General features: G+C 44.4%; 1 protein-coding gene across 19 annotated transcripts in view; it reads right to left on the bottom strand.

Moving 5' to 3' along the window:
- The window catches only part of LOC108389730 (uncharacterized), a 603,223-nt gene that overhangs the window by 509,545 nt on the left and 68,486 nt on the right, over window positions 1-25,192 (bottom strand). The window lies entirely within an intron of this gene.

A 25,192-nucleotide genomic window follows, 5' to 3' on the forward strand; every position in this document is an offset into this window, starting at 1 on the left:
GAAGGTGAGTGAGAAACTTCCCCTCTGAGTCACTAAAGAGGCCATGCGCAGAACAATCCAGTGGCGTGTAAATGGGAGGCTCTTGGGTGGCTACTCGCGGACCTATCTGCATACTTGGGCCTACAGAAGCTGTCATCTGGTAAGAAAGACAATCGTGTCCTTTAAAAAGTAGATAAATGCGATATACTGACAACCACGCCCAGGAGCCCTGGGGAACGCCGTCTTCGGTGTCCAGCTCTCACCCCCCGGGGAACCAACTGGAGAGAAAGGGCACCAGCCACCCACTGGAAGGCAGAGCGCCTCGCTGCTGCGATTGGATGAGAAGCACTCTCGGCAAACACAGGGCTCTGCGCTGTGCTCTGCAGGGTCGTGAAGAACACAAAACCGATTCTTATCCGCAAGCAGCTCCGAATCTTGTTTACAAGACAACACACATGATGAAAACACGTTTTACAATGTCAGCGAACTAAACATTCGTGTTAGTTTGTATCATCCCTGTTTTGCTCAGGGCTGACCCTACCATAGGGGTTTGAGGCACCGAACTGCATTTCCCAGACTCCTTTGACAGCAGAATTCTAGGTTTAGGTGGTTATCTAAACAAGACACACTTATATAAAACAGGAGAAGGTAGAATCCGTGTGTCTTTGACTCTGGCATCGATGACAGCAGCAGGTCCACACAGGGTCTGGCAGCACAGACTCCTACGTGGAAGTGACATAGGGCCACGGTGTCCTAGGGCAATGGAGGGGGTGGGGCTGGGACGCCCGCTGGCGCAGCTGTCAGTTTCCTGCAGCCCACAGTCTGGAATGCTCTTCCAGTCCTTTTAACCATTGCAACCCAGTTCCCTCTATTATATCCTTCTCTACTTGAAACACACAGAGAGGTTTTGTGGCCCTGACTGGCCCATGACCAAGAGTCACAAAGCAATTGAATCTCCTCTTCTAACCCCTTTTGGAAATAGACTAAATTTTACTATACATAACATAGGTTTCTAACCCTACCACTAACTCCCTTTAGCTATTTTTTTACATTATGAATTTCTTCTCTGTTAATTGCCAAGAATATGGAACATGGTCAAGTAAAAAAATTAAAAAGTTTTCATCTCAAACATTGACAGACTCATACTAAGATTACCCATGTTTATCCTTTAGAATGAAAATAACTTTTAAGTATAGCATGCTGCTCCTTGAGTTGAAGACAATTATATAATCACTGAGGGATTAGCTTGATTTTAAATTAAGCTTATCAAATCATTATGTGTGTTTATGTGAGTGTGTCTCACATACTCATACATATCATGTGCCTTTTAAATTTGGTCTCCTTAGGAACCCTCCTACACTGCTGGTGGGAATGTAAATTAGTTCAACCATTGTGGAAAGCAATATGGAGATTCTTTAAAAAACTAAAAATAGAAATACCATTTGACTCAGGAATTCCACTCCCATGAATTTACACAAAGAAAACAGGATCCCAAATTCAAAACGACATATGCACCCCTATGTTTACTACAGCACTATTTCCACTAGCCAAGATGACGAAGCAACCTAAGTGTCCATCAGTAGATGAATAAATAAAGGGTGGTACCTATACATAATGGAATGCTATTCAGTCATAAGAAGAAAACAAATCCTACCATTTGCAACATGGATGGAGCTAAAGGGTATTATGCTCAGTGAAATAAACCAGGCATAGAAAGACAAGTACCAAACGATTTTACTCATTTTTGGAGTATAACAAAAAAGCAAAACTGAAGGAACAAAACAGCAGCAGACTCACAGACTCCAAGAAGGGACTAGTGATTACCAAAGGGAACAGGGTGCGAAAGGGGGTAGGGAGGGAGGGAGAAGGGGATTAAGGGGCATTATGATTAGCACACATAATGTAGGGGGGCACAGGGAAGGCAGTATAGCATGGAGAAAACAAGTAGGGTCTCTATAGCATCTTACTACGCTGATGGACAGTGACTGCAATGGGGTGTGGGAGGGGAACTTGATAATATGGGTGAATGTTGTAACCACAATGCTGCTCATGTAAAACCTTCAAAGATTGTATATCAATGATACCTTCATAAAAAAATAAAAATAAAAAAAATAAAGGACAACACAAAAAATTTTCCTCAAATAAATAAATTTTGCCTCCTTACCTACATTCCCATATTCTTAAATACACACAAACTTAACTATATTTCATGATAATTCAGATGACCTAACGCCACATACTACTCATCAACAGTGTAGACATTAACACAGTCCTCACAATTTACATGCAAAACTAAGTGGGGGAGAGAAAAAACATCATCCCCTATCTGGTCCCATAGGCAGCATGGATCAGGCCAGACTTCGGAGTGTGGGCAAGATGGCCTAAGCATTGTTCACCGATCTCTTTCATTCACTATAAAACCTGGACAGATGACAAAACTCTGGTAAGTAAAGAGCAGCAAGAGAATCACATAAGACCACTAGAATCTAAAATACAACAAAACCGGCAGTGGGGTTACCATTTGGTTACCAGCAGAATCCTGTGGCCTGAACTTAATAGAGCTGGAAACGTAGAAATGAGCACTATGGCAAACAAGGAAAAAGCTACAGAAACTCCTTAACTGTGGCTCATGGATCAAAAAAGGGGACTTCTAACACTTATGGGAATGCGGAAATCCCCCATTTTGCTGTTCCTTCCCTTTTTTCCCCAGTCTTCCCATGTCCTTGCCCCCAAGTACATCTGTGGCAGGGACTGTAATGGAGGTCAGCTAGTGACAGCTCGGAGGGAGGCGGATTTTCCCACCCACTGAGTGGAGGTGGGATCACAGGGGCTCAGGCCGGACTCTGGCGCTTCTCACATCCTCTGTCCTCCTGCTGCTCGGGCCCAAACAAGGAAGCACATGGAAAAGCTAGAGAACCGAAATTGTGAACTCTAAGGAGGAAAACACAGTGAGGAAGATGCTCGGGAAAGTGGCCCCAGCATGCTGTTTATGATTTCCAGACAGCATCACCAAGCCAAACATGTGTGGATCAGGCATTAGCCTAACAAAGACTTTGAGAACTAACATACAGAGAACCACTGCACGGGTCACAGACAGACCACTGGGTGGTGCACACCTGGAACCTGCTCCAACGATGGAAAAGTGCATTGATATGGAAACAGTAGCCCCTTGAGGGAGGTGAGAACTTGTAGCCTGAACCAAACTAAGCAGGTCAACTGCATGCTTGAGAACAAACAAACAAAAATTCTCAAAAGGGTTTAAATACAACCCAATCTCATAATGTAATCTCCAAAATATCCCGAATGTAGATTCCAAAATTACTCAACATACCAAGAACCATGAGAATTCCGACTTGTAGAAGAAAAAGATAAGTCAACAGATGCCAATGCCAATAGGACACCAATGTGGAAATTATCTGACAAAGACTTCAAGGCAGTGATTATTACATAAATGTCTGAACAACCAGTCATGGGCGTTCTTGAAACAAATGTCAAAATAAAAAGTCTCAGTAAAGAAAAAGAAAATATCAAGAAGAAACAAATGAAAATCCTAGAACTGGAAACGACAATAATCAAAACCGAAAATTCACTGGATGGATTCACGAGCAGGGTGGAGATGGCAGACCCATGAGTCTGTGGACTTGAAGATGAACCAATAGAAAGTATGTAATCTGAACAGAGAGGAAAAAAAGTCTGAGAAAAAAATGAACAGAACTTCAGAGAAATGTGATTCAATAACAAAAGATCTATACTCATGTCATCAAAGCCCCTGAAAGATAACGGAAAAAAATGTGTTCTAGAAATATATTTGAAGAAACAATAATGGAAATTTTGCCAAACTCAGGCAAAAGATATAAACCTGCAGATTCAAGAACCTGAGCAAACCTCAGAGAAATCCATGCTCAGACAAACTGCTAGTGACTAAAGACATGCCACTTGGGGCCATGAAAAAGCTCTGGAACACGAGAGCGGCGATGGCTCCATGACATTATCACTGTGCATAATCACTTAAAGTGATTAGAACAGTAAACTTTATGTTTATGTGTTTACCATATTAAAAAAAAGACAAGACAAAGAAAAATCTTCAAAGTAGCCATAATAAAATGATGTTACATATCAGGAAAGAATGATCAGAGTAACTGTGGATGTCTCACACAAACCAGAGAGGCTAGAAAGAGGCTAGCACACAATTTTTTAGAGTAAAGAACTGTAATCTCAGGTTTTATATCCAGTAAAAACAGCTTTCAGTAATAAAAGTGAAATAAAGGCATTCTCAGATGAAGGGAAGTAAATAGTGTACCTGGTCTAAAAAAACGACTAAAAAGTTCTTAAGAAGGAAAACGATACTAGAAGGAAACATGAAAAACAGGAACAAATGAAGAGCAGAGACAATAAATATCTGGATAAAGGGAAGAGGCTATTCTTCTCTTGAATGCTTTAAAAAGTGTTTGATGGTTGGAAGCAAGAATTGCCTGATGGGATTCTCGGTACAAGTAGGTGTCACACATGACACACTAACGGTGCCAAGAAAGGTGTGTAAAGGGACCCACAGAATAGGGGACATCAAGATGCAGTGACAGATAGGAATACATGTTTAAAACTATGTATTTTGTAATCCATAGAACCAAAAAGGATATTCAAAGAAATACTGTCAACATCACAACATGAAATACTGACATGCTCAAATAACCTAAAATATAACAGGAAAAGTAAAAGAGAGGAACTAAAAAACAAGGGACAAAATAGAAATAATGGAATGGTGGACCTAAGTCCAAATATACCCGTAGTTATATTTAAAGTACATGGTCTAAACAAGTCAGAGATGATCAGACTGGGATGAAAAAGTGACTCAACTATATATATAATATCTCTGAGAAACTCCCTTCAAAAGTATTTATATAGGTAGGTGAAAAATAAAGGGATGGAAAAAATATATAATGCAAGCAAAAATTAAATCTGAGAAAGCAAAACAAGCCAGGGGAAAGACATGAGTAGACATTTCATTGAGGACCATATGCTGATAACAAATAAGTACATGCAAAGACCTTCAGCAGCATAAACCATCAGAGAAAATTCAAGTTAACCACAACACCCCTACATGCCTATCAGAATGGTTAAGATAAAACACACTGACAACACTAAATTCTGGAAACAATGTAGAAAAATGCTATCATTCATACATTTCTGATGGGAATATAAAATGATATAGCCACTCCAGAAAGCCACTGAACAATGTTTATGCTCTTATAAAATTAAATACTGGTATTCTGCTCAGCAATAAAACTGAATAAACCAATGTTAACTAACAAGAAGTTGGGTGAACCTCCAGAGAATTAGGCTAAGTGGAAAAAAAGATTAATCCCACAAGGCTCTATGCTGTGTGATTCCATTCACGTAACATTCTTGAATTGACAACTGTAGAAACGAACAATAGATTAGTGGTTGCTAGGGGTTAGGGAATGGAGGGTGGGAGAGGTGAGTGTGGCTATAAAAGGGCAAGAAGAGGGGTCCTTTGGTAATGAACTGCTCTGTATCTTGACTGTGGTGATAAATACACAAACCTACACATGTGATAAAATTGCTTTTAACCAAATACGTAAATGACATGTGAAACAGGGGAAATGTGAGTAAGACCAGTGATTTGTATCGATACCAATGTCCTGTCTGTGACATTGCGTTAGTCTGTAGAATGTTAGCATCAGGAGAAATCAGGTAAAGCATTCTCTCCCACAACTGCAAGTAAAGCTACGATTATCTCAAATGCCTAAGAAGTCATGAAAACAGGAGTAAATGGTTATAATAGTATCAGACAGAATAAGCTTCAGAACAAAGAAAACTACCAGGATTAAAGATGGACTATCAGGTAATAATAAAAGAAATGATTCACCAGGAAGACTTAATACGTATACCCACCTAACAACTGAGCTTAAAATACACAAAGGAAACATGACAGTAATAAAAGGCTCACACAGTAGTCCCCATTCTCTGGGGTTTAGCGTTCCAGGTTCCGCTGCCTGCTGTCAACTGCAGTCCAGAAGCAGATGCTCCTCCTCCTGAGGTATCATCACCAGGTCAACAGTAGCCTAACGCCATGTCACAGCACCAGTGTCACACACCTCACTTCATCTCATGTAGGTATCTTAGCACCTCACATCATCACAAGACTGACTCCCACACAATAAAGTACTCTGAGAGACCACGTTCACATAACTTCTATCACAGCATATTGTTAGAAGTGTTCTGTTTTACTATTATCTATTGTTAAGCTCTTACTGCACCTTATTTGTTAACTCACCTTTACCATAGGTATGTATATACAGGAAAGAACGATATATATATATAGGGTTTAATACTATCAGCCATTTCAGGCATCCACTGGGGGTCTTGGAACATAACCCTCAGGGATAAGGGGCACGGCTATACATCTGCAAGCTGGAGAGTCCATGCTTCCCCCGCCCAGTATCAGGTGGAACTAGCAGTCAGAGAATCAATAAGAACAGCCAAGAACTGAATGACACATAAACAACCAAAACCAGTTGCCATATAGAGAACACTCCAGCCAATGCCAGAATATACATTATTTGAGAATAAATGAAGCATTCAACATATCTTGAGCCATAAAAACTACAACTAATTTTAAGAGTTCAACCATACAATGTATATATGTCTCAGACTATCATGCAATTAAACTATAAATCAATAGCATGAATATCTCCAAATATTTGAAAATTAAAATTCAATACATATACTCTTCCATTAGTTTCATTTGTATGTGTTACTGTAATATTTCAAAAAATTGTAATTATACCTAAGTTGGTCCACTGTGCATTAAAAAACTGGAGAATCCTCTGGAATTAGTCATTTGGAAATCTTAAATCAGACCCAGCCTAAGCCCACTGTAATACTGCCAACATCGGGCGGTGCATCGAGGGACCAGTGGAGCCGTATTCTGAAAGTTCAAGGTCCCACCAAATAAATGGCCGTTTAAGTGGTTGTTCATAAATCACTAATGAACTACAAATATTGTCAATAGGATCCCATTCACCTTAGTTTTCTGTTAATCACCTTTCGCTTTGTTAGTAACAACAATATGCATTTAAGAATTCAGGGCTACAAACACAACTGCATCAATGTTGAGATTCTATGTGCCTTGACCTGATCTAGTCTGTCCAGCCTCGTCCTACCCTTAGAAAAGTTCAGACACTCATGACTGAAAAGATCCCAGTTCCTGAAATGTGGCTGACTTTTTGGCACTTGAGTTTAGGAGACATTCTCATCTACAGGAAATAAAGTTTGATTTAATAGGAACACAGGTCAGGGTTGAGATGTTCTGTCAAATGAAGAAGGAGTTGGTTATGGCAAATTTAATGTTTTAAGTATTATGTCAGCTGTTGCTGAATTTTCTAATTTCAAATTCTACTCCCATCTCTGACAGTGATGTAATTATTGTGGAGGCAAAGGAAGATATGCCAAGAAGTAAACAGTGTAAGCATTTAATAGACAAAAAATTAGTATGTGTGACACCCATAAAAAAAAAAGTGTTAACACCCATAGCCTCCATCCTCAACTTACATTCACTCAGAAAATATTTATTGACTATCTATTGGGTGCCAGACAATATCCAGTCACTGCTTCTGATAAACACCCAGTTGAGTGGGGAGACGGACATACAAACAATTACAATTTAGTATGTTCCTTGTTGTAACAAAGGGGCCAGGACAGAGGGACCTTGCTTCACAGAGAGGGCGTCTGGGCCAGGCAGGCGGGCCGTCAGAGGAGCAGGAGGCAGGGCCCAGGGACGCGTGCGCCCCTGTGCAGAATGTGAGGGGCATCACTCCTCCCTGACCCGGGAACTCGGGGCACTTTGAACACGGGCCGGGAGCGAAAGGTGAGAGAAGCTGGGGCCCAGACCAGTCTGAGGAGGGCTTTGTACGCCCGGAAGGACAGGAGGCAAGGGAGAGAAGGGATCGGAAATTCCCTGGAAAATATGACTCTGGAGACGCGGGGGGGTGGGGGGGGGGGGGCGCCTAGTGCCCCTGTGCAGCAAGAAATGGTAGGAGACCGAGCAGCAGCCCCGGGGGCGGGGAGTGAAGGGCTGCGAGCAGGCAGGGCCGTGAACTCAGCGACCCGGGCGGCTGTGGGAGGGGCTCTGAAACGGAATCCCAGCCTCCAACCTGGACACATTGAAGAGAGAAAATTCAAGAGGAAAAAACTGGGCAAAGACGACAGTGAGCTAGCTTTGAACACATTCATGTTTAATGAGATGTTCCCCTTAGACGGGGACTAAAGCAGCATTGTGCAAACAGGGATGTGGGTTTTGGGAGTTGAGAGGTTGGAGGCAATGATTTGTGTGCGTTAGTCAACTCTCTGCGGGTGCATGAAATCAAACACGGAAAATATATTATCATCATATTACAATAAATGATTCCCTGGCAAAGGAGCTCTAATTGAAAACTGCTATGCAAAAAGTTTCCATTGTTTCAAAGAGCTTTAGAACCACTGTTCTAAAACGGTCATGATAAAAGCCAATACTTAGGCAACGTCCTGCCATCAACACTGAACTCCGCTTGAGGAAGGAGAATGAGAAACAGGCCTGCTTCCTGCCCGCTGCAGCCTGGGTAGGATTCCAACAACTGATGACACAGAACCAAAGCCAGCAGGCACCCTTCCCCCGAAGGGGGCGTCCAAACCCGGGAGCCCTTCCACTCCTTCTCTTCCCCACGCACAGCCTTTTCCCTGCCCTGTACTTTTTTCCTGTTAAAGTATCTGTATGCCACACAGACCATTAACCCCTCTTGGAGCAGGAGGCACAGCGATAACATACAGCAAATCATTTCAGAAGTAAATACGGTATGGAGAAACCCTACTGCTTCGGAGGGATCTGGGAGGGAGCAGCGGAAGAATCAGAAAGGGAGGCAGGAGTCACAAAATCCAAGCAAAATGTAGGTGCCCTCATTTATGATTCTATTTTGGGGCATTCAAGCCCAACAAGCTTACGTCTAAGTACGCTCCAGGCAGGGGAGGGGCGGGGTGCACCAAGACGCCGCCCAATTTAAGCTGCTCTGGGGCCGATAGAAGGCATGAGATGCGCTGGCCAAGACTCCAGAAATGCTCTCAATCCGGCCGCCAGAAATGCAGAAAAAACAAGGCTTCTGAAGCATCTGAAATTGAAATTCTTAATAGCCTTCTTAGCAGAAATGTTGGCAAGTGAAGTATTGTACAAGACCCTGAGGGACCAGGAAATGGGAAAGAGCAAAGGGTCTGGGAGCCCCAAACACCCCATGGCGACCTGAGCTTTGCGACTTCACCTCTGCGTTAGGCCAAGCGCTCCTGCTCTGACCGCCGCCCTGCGGGACACATGCACTCAGAGGAAAGACAACACCTGGAGACTTTTGCTCGCTTCTAACATACAGCTCTAAATAAAACACTTTCCTAGTCAGTGAGGGCTCACTATCACTAGGAAATCTTCAGAAATGCAGAAATATGAACTGCTGGTATCTGGCTAGGTCTGTCTTTCAGGAGCTGAGAAGTGGTTTTGGGGGGGCTTTCCTGACCTGGCCCAAAGGTTTTTCAGCCTGCTCTGTAATAAAGATGATTGAATGTACATTGTATCAACAGATGCTTCCTTGGAAGGAAAGAAACAGTAAGACGGTACCTCACTCATCAGCAACAGCCAGACATACCTATAGAGTCTACAGAGCCAGCCAAAATTCTTTGTTTTGTGTTTTGAAAAGGAAAAATAATTTAGTACAGATCTACTGAGAAAAGAAAACTGCCAACAACACCCGAGATGATGTCATACCAGCTGCTACTGCGGGTCAACGACGGTACAACAGGAAGCTCTGGACGGGAGAAAGCAGGACCTGGCCCGCGGCACCCTCCCCCAGAAACAGTCTGCAGACTTGCTAACGACCCACAGAAACACTTTACATTCTGGATAGGGAGATAGTCATTTGTGTATCACAAGCTAAGCCCGGACTATACGTGGAAGTCCAGTCTACACAGTACCCTCTACTTCAGAGGGAGCCATAACATCGTTTAAGTGCCTTCAAAATAAATTTCCATAACCATTCCATTTCTGTCACCGCCAACCCCACTCCTACCACGTCACGAAAACTGAGGCCAACGATGGCCGTACCCTTTCCCCGGACATTGAGCAGCAAAGGAGAAAAGAATATGCAGCAGGAAAATGCAGAAACCTGATTAGGAAACATGGAAAATCTGGGTTTTGGTTTTGTTTTCTTCAATGCTTGCTGTTAGCCAACCCAACTCACATCTACTTCTAAGTACAAAGCTCTCATGTAAGACGGTGTGTGTGTATGACTGTATCTCTGCACGGAGTGAATGAGTCACCAGCACCCCCATAAAAACAGACATCACACATTTTGCCTTCCAAAAGGCTACAGTCTTCTTTCCTTGGGACATTTTGCTGATGGAGTTGCTGTTTCTCCTCTGCCCTCCTAAAACTATCACCACGTAATAAGCAAAAGCACTATTTCAATAAAAGGAGACTAGGATGAGGTCAAGGCTGTTCACAGGCCCTGGTGAGGGCAGACAGAGCGACCAAGCGGCTCTGGCCAAGTGCTTGTGTCTTCCGGTGGGAGGAACGTAGTGTGACTACAGCAGCGAGATACTGGAAGGAATGTAGCCTCTCTAAGGCGCTTTCATTTGTAAGTTCCCTGCCTGGTTTTACAAATACCACTTTTCCTTCAGTGCCCTTGGCCAAAAAAAAAAAAAAAAATCACTGTGATAACAAAGGTGCCATTATTTCTAGTAACATTTTCCTGGGTCCTGTTAATAATCACACTTGCAGTCAACTGATGCCCTAGATTCTCACATCGCTAAATAAATACTGCCTGGTGGCAAATATTAGCATCCCCAACACTGCATTCCAAAGAAGTCATGAAACCTATCAGAAGGGTCAGATCTCAGTAAATAAGGCCAAGGCAAAAAAAAAAAAAGCAACAGTTGCTTTTTAATCCCCCATTTCCACTATTACCTAGTTTCAACATGAATTCCTGTGTCTCTGGCTCCAAATGGAATTTCCCATCAGACACATCAGTGGCCACTATGATCCCATCATATGTGGCATCACGAATTTGATGAGTAGAAAAAATAAAATCACAGTCCTAGAAACAACTTCTCAATCAGGTACTTGTAACTCAAGATTTGTTAAGTACGGGGGTAGCATGAATCCCTTTAAATTCATTTTAAATTTTGTATGCATAATATACATCTTCTCCGTCAGAATTCCACAGTTTTCTTAAATTCTCAAGAACTCATACTACCCTCCCCATTTTACAATCACTGAGAAAAAAATGGGTCATGCTCAGTTCTTGTTGTGCATCAGAGGAATTTCTGGGGAACTTTTACAAAAAACAGACAGGCCAAGACCCCACTTTAGACTGACTACCAGAATACTAGAATACAGGGCCAGGCATGAGAGTTAAAAAATTCAAAAGACCCTTAAATGCTTTTAATACACATCCAGGGTTATGAAACACTATGTAGCATCAAATGATGGTCTTTTTATTTTATTAATCACTGGACTTTAAACCTGGGAGAAACTGCATATGAAAAACCAGCACATTCCTTTTATAGGGAGGATGCAGCTCTGTTGAGAAATTCACCCAGGATCATATGACCAGTTACAGGCAGAACTGCCACCAGAACCACGATTTCCAAAATAAGAAGGTCACGTGCAAATGGATTTTCTTTAATTCTTGATTCTCCTGAAAAATAGAATATGGACCCCAAAATATACTGCTTTAGATTTTTAAAATCACATGTACCTTTTTTAAGAGAAATCATACAATTGAGCTTAGGAATCTTCTTTCTACCCAGACCCCTACAACCACCTCCTTAATTTCTTCTTTAATAGAGAAAGTTCACCACCTTTCGTAGCTCATATACAAAAATTGACCTACGTCTGCATAAAGATTATAGAAAATATAACAGAAGAATCCTAGTCGTAGGGATAAACCATAGCGGGCGGATGAATACAGTGAAGGCTGGCTGACCCTTTCAACAACGTGGTAGAAAGTTCCTGATTATCAGAATGACAGCTACCAACTTGTTCTACTTTTCCTTCTATATGTTTTATTTTTAATTATCAAAACCAAGAACTACAGCATGATTGCCACCACATAGGGGTAGAAATAGCCAAGGCCTCTCACTGGATTCAGGACAGTATTCACGTATCCCAAACCAAGAAGGATAGGCCTTTAATAGTCGATCATATAACATGTATTTATCCTAACAGAGGGGTTTTAAAACACAATTGAAGTTGAAGGGAAGAAAGAGAAAGGAGGAGGTGACTTTTTCTTTGTTAAATTTCACAATAAATTTATACCCAGATTCAACAAGTGCTTTTCAGCGGCTTCACAGCAGCAAAGATAGTTATAGTACTTCCTTCCTGATGTCTGAGCCCCATTGAGAGGAGTCAGCTGCACCCCAAGGACAGGGTTCCAGGGTGTTGAAAATGGTTGTTTTCAGGACACACCGTCTGCAGGTTCTGCTTCAGGCACCATCTCCGCTTCCTGAAGGAGACGCGCAGAAGGGGCAGGAGGGGGCAGAGCTCGCTTTGTTGACAGGGCCCCGTTGGACAAGTAAAACTTCCCAAGTGCTTATCATGCAGGTTTGGCATATTACCTCCAGTACATGACAGATTCTCAAGGATTAAAGTCTCATCTGATACGCTTACCCTTTCAGTGAGCCTAGGACAATCAACACCTTAAATACAGTCAAGAATGAATAAACATTTGATGAACTGAAATGAAAAATAAGTAATTCCCGAGTATCAGTTTCAAGGGCATGTGCATTTCCTGCAGTGCCTCACACCATTTATGCCCCCCTCCTGTCTTGCGACCATGCCTCCACTCCTCTCTGCACCTCTGCTGGGGGCGGAGGGCCAAGTCCTGGGCATGGGCGCATCACATTCATGCGCGGAGCAGATGAGTGAACAGAGAACAAGCCATGTGACAGGAAACTATGTGTTTCACCTATTTGTCCTTTTCAGTTTGTTTCTTTCTGTTAAAGGATCAGTGCTCCGAAGGCAGGACATCGTGTCTGCTCACTGCTATTAATGGCATGCCTACGATAACACTTAGGAAATAACAGCAGCCTGTATTTATTTGTTTATTTAATTTGGGTTATCAAATTAACCAACTAAATGCTAGGTAAAAGTCATAATGTGCTAGGGTCTGGAGAGAGAAGGAATATAGTGCACGATCCTATGTGGTAGGAAATAGCTCTGTCATCATTACTAATCATGGATACAATTAGGGCTGACATAAAAGCTGAAACTTCTCTGCTAGGAAAAAAAATCTTTCTATTTATCTGCTTTTAACACTTTATGAATGCCCAATCATATGCATTTTGCAAGGAGTCCTCATTCCAATCCTGTATGCAGAACCACCCCTAGTTCCAGGCAAGATAGGCCACCATACTAGCACGTGCAGGGACCATACTCTAAGGCACATGCCCGCCTGCAGCCTTGTCCCTCTGCCAGACCCCGTCCCAGGTACTAGGGCACCCAAGTTCCCCACTCAAGCAGTCAGAGCTCATCTGTAGAGCCTATGCAGATGTTTTCCCCCAGCACTCTACGAAGGGTGACCTGCTCTTCATTGTGCGGTCCTACGGCCAGAGAGTGGGGTGTGGATAGAGGGTGGACACACAGACTCAGCTGTCCACAGGTATGTACACTAGTTTGTGCCACCTAGTCAAGTATTGAACTCTGAAGAATTTGGAAACTCAAAATTCAAACCTGACCTTCAGGGTTATGAAAAGGGTGCATTTGTCAGAGTAGGAGAATTTCTGAACATATTTTATTTCACAGTTTTTTAGTTTGATTTGTTACTTTTAAGTATTTAGATGTAGGGAATGTGGCCCTGCATTTGCATTCTCGCCCTGGCACCACAATGAACGCAGGGCAGCATGAGCAAACAGGAGCTTCAGGGAGGTGGCCCACGTGCTGAAGGGCACAGGGCCAGCAACCTGAAGAGCCAGAACGCAACTCCAGGGCGGCACAGTCAATGTCCATCCCTGGGGCCAACCCCCTGCCTTCAGCGCAGCCACTTCAAAAGCACCCATCATGCTCACATCAACCCTGCAGCCTCCCGAGAGGTGAGGCCTTGAGTCCAGAACACACAGCTGTCCTCTGTCCTGACATCCTGGGCTTTCTCCCCAGTACCACGGGCGCCATACGCAGGTGATCCTAAGTGCAAACAGTCACTCTGCGTGTGCATGCCTGTCGCTGCCTGCAGCATAGACAGCCATCCATGTGAGAGGTAAGCAAGCGGTGACACATGCCTCAGGAACCTCACAGGACGCAGCCCGAGGCTCCTGAACGTACATCTTTGTACAACTGTAAACCCAGAAGTGCATTAGGGTTCTTGCAAAACAGGCTGTGCGGCCGTTTAGAAAGCCTACACGTAATACCCTCCTAAGACCTATACTTACAGAGAGCCTTTCATCCAGGAATTCAAAGTGCTTTACAGGCTCAGAGCCATTCATGCAAATACTCCAGGGAGGTACGCAGGTGGCCAGGGTACCCTCCTGGACCAAGAAACTGAGGCAGGCTCTCAGCTTCAAGTACCATCCCTTAAAACAGGCCAGTTTCAGAAAAATGAATGCCAAAAACATCCACAAATATATGCCATCAACATATATAGGAGGGGAGGAAAGATCTGCACTGTTTTTAATGAAATTAAATTGAAAGTAATAAAATTAAATACTATGTCACAGAAACCTATGGCTGGCTTGCTATTAGTTCTTTCAGCCAAAAGGCATCAAGAATTCATGCTCAGCCCACTGCAAATAGTTTATCATCAAGCATGAGATACTGATGCCTTTCCAGATGCAAATTCCATAATCACAAATTTTAAGGCAGAAACTTCAATCCCACCCCCTCCCCACCCCACTCCACCAAATAGAAAGAACCAGGCTTTTACACCTTTGGCCAAAAAGGCACTTAGCAAAGGTGATTAGCATATTCTCTCTCGTCTAGATGGAACTGACTTCAAGCCAAAGAGATCAGCTTCATTTGCTTTTTAGTGGGAGCTAAGTGGTCCCAGGGAAGTGGGTCTGAGAGCAGTGGAAGCAGCCGCCGCATAAATAAAGGAAGGTCAGGAGTTCAAGAAGACCAGACATAAAAGCAGCCATTGTAGTTCCCTTAATAAAAATCAAAACAAAATGTGTTGAACACACATCTGAAAGTATGTTCATAGCAATAACCAACACTTACTGAGTGTTTACGCTAACCTCTGCTCTTGGGGCTCAGAAGTAACCCATTTTACAGAAGGGGAAACTGAGACTCAGAAAAATAGATGCATAGAGTCTCAAAAAGCTTACAGTGGAGTTAGGAAAATAATCGTTCATCACTCAATAAGGCGACCTGGATAGAATCTGTAATACGAAATTCTATGTAAGTTTCTCCTGGGAGGTAACCACCTACCTAATGGAGGAGAGTATGGGTAAAGCAACAACCTTCACACAGGCAAGTGCGAGACCCCAGAGCAGCACAGTGGAGCAGGCTGAGGGGCTGGGGCAAGAAGCAAAGACGCTGCAGAAAGGACATCCACTTCAACAGACCCAGCAGGCAGGGATTTGGGATTGAAGGGGGTGGTTCAGGAGAATGTGCCCAGAACACGAGAGAACCTAATCTGGGCTCGGGGGTTGTCTGGCGTGGCCAGAGAGAATGAGGGTGGACGACGAGAGCTAGGAGAAGGTGATCGTTGCTGGACAGCTATGGACAGACAGGAATTGGATACGAAGTGTTAATTACTTTAATCATTATGTGTATCTTATCTTCCCCAACAAGATACAAGTCTCCTTATGGGGGAAAAACCTCCCCAGGATCACAGTGGAGTGGTTTAGCGGTTTCCGTCTTGCATTGTTTAATCTGAAGGATCGCCTGCTGTTACTTCATTACCAACACACTAGAACTAACTAGCACTCAGATAATGGCTTATACCACTATTCCTTCCATGACCCAAAAGGTCAGCTCTACACTGTCACCATTTCTCACACAAAGAACTAGGCATAGTGATGTGCCAGAACACACACCTGCTAACTGGCAGCTTATGGAATTCGTGACCCTCAAGTATACCTCAAACTTGGTGCGGTTTTGTGACTAGGGATTTCCTTTCTCTGTAATTGGCAGTTCTCTTCCCGCCCAGACCATGCACCCTCACCACCACGAGCAGCTGCTATGCACCCCACACCTCCCCAGGAGATGGCTGGTATGTCCATGAACACCACCTGCTCATCGTTCATGCAGTCCCTTCTCTCCTCCTCAGCCCCACCCAGTGGAATCTGCCACTGAGATCCAGTGTCAGAGGTGCTCATGCCCAATAGCTGCCGAGACAGTGATGCCACACAGTTGCCCAAGCCACCTTTTCTGGCTTCTGCCACCCCCGATCCATGACGGAGTTACTGCTGTCACTTCATGTACTCAATGTGGCAGATCCATTCTCTCCAGCTCCTGCTGCCACTTTACCAGTCACACCTCCCTGCCACAGTCACTGCTCCCCGATTCCAGGAGCACTTCGACGGGAACACACTGCAAACAATGATCAGCATGCTTTCCTTGAAATTCTCCTCTGCTCTATTAACACATTCTGAATCTGGTTTCCATAAACATTCATCCATTCGATTTCCAGCTCCTCTGGACAAGGATGGGGGTACATACATTTTCATAATTCGGGTTACATATAGTAGCTGACAGGCATTCAACTTTAATGAACCAAATATTAATTTTCTAACTCCATCATAAGCTCTTTGAGGCTGAACATGACTCTTCTCTGTTCACTTCTGATCCTCGTCTCCCTGTCTGCAAAATCAGTTAATAACAGCACTAACTCCATAGGGTTGCTGTGAAGATTTGTAAAGCACTTAGAATGGTTCATGGCCCATAACAAGCACTTGTTAGTTGTTATGAACATGCGCTCAGATACATATATGCTTAACATATGCTCACTGCTTTGACTGTGTAAGGTGTCAGCATTTTCTCACATCCCTTGGGTATTTCTTGTCCTATTCGACTAAGTCTTCCCGTAGAACAAGGTCCTCCCCAGACAGACTCCTGGAAGCCAGAACACCAGACCCCCAGGCTTGCCCAGACAGACATGAATTTAAGACCATGAGTCAGCACAGATAAGCCCAAAGTCATCATACCAGTCACAACTGAAAGTCATGCCTTCCCCATGCATTTAAAGCTTCTCATTAAAAAAGAAACAGATTGTTAATGCCCGTGGACGGGCCATGCGTCTGAGCGATAACGTGAAGCCCACAGCTGACTGGAGAGCCACCCCAACAGGCCTGCTGGTGGATGGGAAGGACTCAGGGCCCTGCATCTCGATAGGTGCAGCCACAGAAACCCCGCCAGCACCAGACTGTGTGACCTCACCGGGACCGGGGCCCGGGGCTCCACCTGAGATCTCGGCACTTATCAGATCTGGAAAGTGTTTCCCTGGCTTTCTCTTTTGGCAAAACAGAAGGTCGCAGGGAACAAAGGAGGCAAGAGGGTAGAACCAGAAATTGCCCGACTCCATTACCTTAAACCACCTGGTGCTGAATAAACAGCCTCGGCCCCATGGTTTCCATGGAAGGTAAACAACTCCTTAGAAACACCTGACTTGCCTTGTGCTCTTAATCTCCTCCTTTTCTCTCATATCAGAAAAGGGATTTTGCTTCCTGACCAAAAAGCGTCTCCCTTTAGTACAACCTCAAGCAAACCCAGCCGCACACCCTGTTTCCTTGTCCTCCCTTGACACCCTCACTCTTTCGCTCTGGGGTCCATCCCAACCCACTAACCGCGACAGAGCCCCCACGTCCTGCTACCTGCCTCCTCCCAGGGCACCTCTGCGGACACCCTGCCAGCACACTTACTTCAAGCACGGTCCTGGCTCGCTGGCTGAATGACCACAGGGAGCTCCCTTCCCCCCTCCGGGCCTCGGCTCTACACCTGTGAGGTGAAGCTGATCTCGGCAGCCCCTTCACCACCCAAGTTCTCACAAAGCCCCCACCCCACGGGTTTTTGAGTACACAGACACAAAGAATCATGGGGTTCTCTTCCACAGAGGTGAAAAGTTCTGGGGACACACACATCCTGGGGTCGGGGAGCTGTCTAGAGGAAAAAAATCAAGAGAACTGAGAAAAAAACAAAATCAAAAACAAAAACACCCTTCATCTTATCTGCCAAGTGGCCCTCAAAAGTGTGAGCTCCCACGAGCAAAGGAGAGTAGCTGGTGGGGAGCACGGTGGTGTGAGGGCACCGGAACGCCACCCTTTCCATCAGCACACAGCATTTTTTTTATCTGATCTAACTAGAAAAGGAGAACTAGGCAGATGAGGTGTTTAAGGGACAGGATAGTTTATTAGCTGCTATAAAGCATTAGGCAATCAAGCAATATTTCAATCGAATTTAACATCTTTCTTATTCTTCTTAGGAAAAATCAAACTAAGGCTAAACTATCCCACTGTGCGTGCCCTCTAGTCCTCATTCAGTGACCATCCCATGTGTCAACAGACACACTTGGAAGTTCCAAACCGTGGAGGCCATAACTGCGGCCGCATGGCAATGAAGGATTGAATCAGTTAATGTTTCGGGAACCCAGCAAACACTGAGAGCTCATGGCCAATGTCAGCAGTTACTCTGTAAACTGGATTTTACCCCCTTGAATTTGAGATCTAGAAGCCAGCATCGGTGAGCCTCCCTGGAAAATTTCCAGGCTTGCACTTCAGTTTCAACCCTGTGCATTGGGCTATCTTTCTTGAATAGCGAATACTTTCACTCTTGGTTGTTAACTCGGCTTTTGAGAACATTTTGGGGATTCTTTGCAAAGAGGCTTCTGTGAGTTCCATCACGTTATTTTATTTTCAATGTTTCCTCTTTCTTCTCCACTTCAGATCCCTCTCTGAGTGGTGTACCTAAGTGTTCAGGCAATATACACACAAAGGCTTCTGCGGCCTCATGGGTAAGGTACCATCCCATGGTGCCCACACTCCTCAGTGAAAACAGCACCCAAACAGAGCGCAGTAACTCCACCCCCTCAGGTGCTGCCAACACCCCTGACTGCAGCACAGTGCATGTTGAAAGTAAGGCCAGCAACAACACCGGGCAACCCAGTGAAGTGAGCACTCAAGCATTCTCATGTCTGACACCCACACTGCTTAAAACCAGAAAAGCTGCTTGAAAACCAGTAGAGACGTAAGACATGTAGACCACGCTTGGAAGGTCAGGGCTGCCTGTGGTCTCACTTTTTCAACACAGCATATGAGTTGCATGTAACTGTCTATTCCAGGAGTGTAACCCTCCCACCAGAAGACCTTCTTAAGCTGTAGGACTCACCAGCTTTGGGAGTGAGTGTCTACAGGCACAGGACGTCTGAAAGCTTACTTATGACTAACACTGATTCACCTTTACTGAAGAGCAAGTCACAGCTGGATAGCTCTTCTTTACTTTTACTACATCATCATCATTATCCCCATTTTACAGCTGAGGAAATGAAGGCTGAGGGAGGCTAAGTGCTTTGCCCAGGTCACACTGCTAGGAAGTGGTAGCACCAGAATTCAAAGCTCACAAGTCTGGCTGCAAAGCCGAGGCACTTAGCCACCCCATAATGCCACCCCGCTCACAGGACAAAGTCCTTATTTACAGGGGAAACAACTCACCGATTATTTGCCCTAGAAAACATCTTATTAGAAGGCCAGACTAACACGGATCTGATCCAGAGAATTTGGCCACAGAAATGCCTAGAGGGCCTGAACTTATATTTTACTTTGCCTGTGAGACACTTCGTGCACAGAGTCCAGACACAGGGTGATGGTGAGGGCCCCTGTGAATTATGGGGATCAGGAAGAGCCTATGGCTGTCTATCCACTCGTACACCTGCTTTCAGTTATCTGGGGACACAGTGCCTCCTGAGCTGTGTGCATACCAAGAAATGTCAAGGCCATCAATATTTACATCACACGAACCTGAAGGTCAGTTCAAAAGGGTACCAGTTATTTATGGGAACGTTTTGGTCTCCTGGGGCAGATGGAAGAGGGAGAGCTTGGAAGTGCTCCCATTTTATCTTAACCATCTCTGATCTAAGAAGTCTTAGCCAACCACTAAGACATTCTGAAGGGAAAGGGGAAATTCCTCTTTTAACACAGGAGTACCACTATGGTGCTCCACGTCAGAATCTAATGTCAGCAACATCACAGGTGAAGGATCCCATCGCACTACATTGTGCCTATAACCTCTGAGCAATAAAAACCAGAGTAATGGCAGACCTTAATTTCAGGATGATTTTTGTTCTAAATGCTGCATCTGGCATTTGTGAAAAACATGTTAACAAAGCACAGAGACCTGTATCTGCAGCTGCTGGCCACCTGAACATCACCAGACGCCCCATTCAACTTCTCCTGTATTTGCTTGCAGTGTAAGAACTCCCTAAATAAAGCTTCTCCACGGTCAGTCAAATCCTCCTGCCCTGAGTGTATGCGTGCATGCACGCCCATGAGCACGTGCATGCATGCACACGCGCACACACACACACACACACACACACACACACGCACACACACACACAGAGTTGGGAAAGAACCTCTTTATCCACCCAATGCCCCATTTCATCTCCTCAGCACTGAAATGAAGCACATATAAATGAAAGAGCCTGAGAAACATAAGCTAGTAGTTTCTGGAAAGCTCAAAAAAAAAAAAAGTTGCTAAATTTGCCATTATTCTTCTAACACCCTAGGTAATACCTTGACCTTATAAAAAGAAACTGCACTCTATAATCAGGTCACTAAGTTCCTCTGATGTCCCAACAACAAAAGGATGTCAAGAAACAAAAAGTACAGGGAAGATGTATAAAATTTAACAGCGCACCTACATGATTTAACCAGTATTGACACACTAACCTTTTTAATGGAAATCTCCTTGGAGAAAGACAGAAAAATTCTGAAGACTCTACTGCCTGCAATAAAGAGGTATCTCCAGAAAGTACCGGAAATTGTATTCTCCCAGTTGAAATCTGAGTTATCTTCCTGTTTTGACTAAGGGTCTCTTGATGAAGGGCCTGCAGTGCTATAAATTACCCCATTACTCACTCTCCTCCGCCAGCCCCACTGGGACAGGAAGGAAGTAAATCTTGGACTCCTGCACTGGCATCCCTTAATCATACACACGCATGCCCCCCAAAGCAGTAAATCTCCTCCTTCCACCACGTCACTATGATTCACACCTGAAACGCAGCAGAGAGGCAGGTACTCAGAAAGGCCAAGCTCAAAGAAAGGTATCTTAATATTTTAACAATAATAATAGTTAGGCACACTGGTGTTACTTCTCCCCAAATAAGGCATCACACCAGAAACTATCATTCTAAGAGGCATTAGCCGTGCTAAAGGCAGATTTTACAGAGCAAAGCTTTCCATACTCTCTGCAAACATCCACACCATGTCAGCCCATCTGGGCGTGATGGCAATTAGCGGGACTGGCCTTGTCATCAGGCTGACCGTGCTCTCATAAATCCCACAGGGTGCAGATGTGACCCACCTTACATTTGAAGACGGTAACCAAAGCTCTCATTGAACTACCACAGAAGGGGGTAAGCATCAGAATATTCCATCAGTCCTAAAGAAAAGTATCTGAGGTTACCCCGTTTTCTAGGGTTATGTTCACACTTATTTACTGCATCTTGACCAGGAAGAGGGAATGAGGTTTCTGACAGTCTCCTTTAATTCTGAATACAAAAAAAAAAGGTGAATGGTTTTCTCAGGTTTGTGAAATTTTATAACTTTGGGAGAGGTTTCCGACTCACTACACAACTGCATCGCTTCCACTTCTCTGTCTTGGGGAGACCAAGAAACAGAAGGGTGTGCTCAAAGCTTGGAAGCACATTAAAAACTCTCTATAGCTGGGGAGGGGAGTGTACCCCCTCCCTCCCTCTTGCCAAGCAAAAGCCAGCAGCCAACAGAATAAGGCCAAATGATAGAAAACACCTCCCGCAGATTTTACTGGACTTTTCTGGTGAGTTTGCACCATCCTCGTCAGCTGCCCTTCACACGGCTGGCATGTTTCGTCAAATCTGAGGCAGCTCGATATCAGAATGACACCCGTACATCGGTCTCCCAGCTCCTAGATGTGAGACTGAAGACTGGTGCTAATGAATGTTCTGTCTGCAAAATTTTTTCTATTTGACTTGCTGACCTTAATTTCATTCAAAAATCTGGAACTGAAGCTCACTTTGGGCAAAGAAATGCATTATGACACTCTGAGCAAGAACCAGACAGGGCCGGCAGGCTGTGCCTCTAACTGCTGTTCAGTGAAAGGGCCACCAGAAGGATTCGGCTCTGAAACGGCTGAGAAAAGGGATTTGTAGGACAAAGAATGACACCTATTTTCAACAGCACTGAATATATACATAGGATACAAGTATTTTTTTTAAATAAAAAACACTGTGATACATTTAAAGAAGAGTAATGTAATTGAAAATAGATCTTTTTTTTTTCCAAAGAATGAACTCAATGCTACCACACTTTTAAGGTTGTTTTATTTTTATTGATTTTAAAGGGCTTTCTAATAAGATTATATGCCCTACATCGTAGGGCAAAAAGCTCTTGGACTGCATACAAATGAACTGTGGTCCACTCAGCTCTCAACAAAGGCCTCTCTTACCCAGAGCCCATTAACGTTGTATTAAAATGGAAGTATCTCCATTGACCTTTCGGTTGTGCTGTGAAAAAACATTAATAATCATGCCTTAGCCTCAATGTTGTTGCATACAAAAATATACTTTCCCCAATCAGCCGGTTAACCAATATCTGGCAGATACCAATGTTCAAGTACCTGGATATATGTTACTAAGCCAGAGAAATATGTCTTGATAAACATTCCACCACAAAGCACAAGCCCCTGGGGTCACTGCAACCTTCTAGTGCCATGAATTACTTTTTGAATAACCATTTTTTTTAACCACATTTGTGTTTTACCTCCAGCTTTAAAACTGCGCAAATTGAAGAAAAGAAATCTGAGTAAACATGGCCCTATGAGCTTTAGGGGAATCCTACACCTAGACCTAGAGAACACACAGGGTAAGCCGCAGGTGCTAGAGCCTGTCAGATGTGACACGTCCAAAGATTAACCCCCCAGCAAACAATCCCGGCCTTGCATTCCACGGTCACTTACAAACAAATGCACATAAGACGCCTTTTGACTAAAAGTGCAGATGGCAGGCAGCTGCACGCCAGTCTAAAAACGATCTTTGGAAAATCTCACAGGCTGACGGTGTCCTCACACAGCAAAGAGGGACTTTTAATGTAACACCAGCAAACCACATTCGAGGTCAGAAAAAGTCTACTCGGCCACCTGAAGAACTCTACCATCTCTGGTATCCAAAATTAAAAGGCAGAGATTTAAAAGTAGCAGTTAAATGCTAGATTTCAATATGAAAACTTAAAATTGGGGCAGGACACAAGCCAACATAAGAGCAAGTCATTTAACGGCATTTAGTCCGCTCACTTTTTAAATATATACCGATTCACACATGCAGCCAAAAAGCAGTGCTAAAGGGAACCAAGAAGGGCTGGTGTCGTAATCAGACACGTATACCAGCCCACTACATATGTCTGAAACAGTCACAACATGGTGAGGCCTGCTTCAAGGAGGCTAAGAGGTAACCAAATACTGTGGAAATAACAACATGTATGAAGAGACATGGAAGGCAAGGGGAGAACTCAGCAAAATGTCACTAAATTATACTGCAAGTCTGTCTTGCCTTTAAGTCGCATCCCCTGCAGACACACCATCCAGACACAACCAGCAGGCAGCTCAGAGTTGCAGTCAAAGTGGCCACTTGGGATGTGTAGGTTTCATAAATGGTGGTTTGAGGCAAAGGCATTGTTCCTCTATGTTAGGAACATACCTACAGAAATGACTCCTCCTGACACTACAGAATCACAGCCAGTAAGATTCAGACAGACTGGTTTACCAATTTCTTCTGATCAAAGACAGAGGACCACTGGGTCACAAGTCCCTTCTACCTGCCGCTTTATTATGTATGGGCAGATATAAACCTGGTTTTATTGACTTACTGGGAAATGTTTCCCTTATCAAGTTCAGCAACTGAATAATGAACCATAGATATTCAATTTCAATTAGTGACCATCTTCCAAAGAGTAAAACTCTAGCATCAACACGTTGAAGCGGAAGTCTGGGGGAGAAGGCTGCCAGGGGGCCGTGCAGATGCAGAAAGGGGCCGGTGCTCTGGAGCAGGGGACGGACTCACGGCCACCATCACCCTGGGGGTCGCAGGCCCGGCGCAGTTCACACGACACAGCAAGCCCAAGTCTAAGGGTCCTGCGCTCCCATGACAGACGTGAATGGAGTTCCATTCTTGGCCAGCTGCGGAGAACCTCTTCTGAAAATCACCATGGTTTACGGATGACCACTCCGTCTCAATTTCAAACTTTTTTTACGCCTACCACTTAGGGTGTGAGTAACTCAGGAGCTATACAGGGAAGCAAAAACGGGTCTCTCTCTGGCTCGATGACAAGAAGCTCCTGGGGCTGAAACGCTGAAAGAGGCAACTTGTTATCCCAGGGCCCTAAATCTATGAATCTTACAGCTGACTTTTCCCAACCTGGGGCGATCACAGATTAGCTGCTCGGTGGGGGCATCTCCATTCCTAAGGACAGAGCCGGCAGCTGCTGTCCTCGGCGGAATCCTGGCTCAGGCAAACTTGTTTGCGCATTTGGCGTATTCCTATAACTTGCCGGCTTGGTAGGCCTGACCCCGGGAAGATGGCCCACGCTAGCTGCTGCCCATTCGCTGACTCACACACACTCAGGGCCTAGGGCTGCGTGCAGGGAGCCTGGCCTGCTGCGAGACCAGGCACCTGACACAAGAGCGAACCCGGTTCTGTCTTGATTTGACTTTTTCTCATTTTCTAGTAACTCCATGATTTATCTTTCCCTCTTATAAATGCTAGAATTATTTCTAGCATATTTTGATAAACGGTCACAACCACTACTCAGAAGTAGGGCCCTTCGGGTGAAAAGAGCAGCCGGTGTATAGCCCCAGACAGGAGGCTCCTAAACCACTCACCCAGACAGGCGCGGCCCACCCCGTTCATCCCCGCAGGTCGGGGTCCAGGCCTTCCTGCTGGTGGGAAGCAGGGCTTCACGGGATTTTGTGCCTCGTCTCCCCTCAGACAACGAATCATAT

This window comes from Manis javanica, chromosome 16 (assembly GCF_040802235.1).
Source record: "Manis javanica isolate MJ-LG chromosome 16, MJ_LKY, whole genome shotgun sequence".
In the NCBI taxonomy this organism is placed as follows: Eukaryota; Metazoa; Chordata; class Mammalia; order Pholidota; family Manidae; genus Manis; species Manis javanica.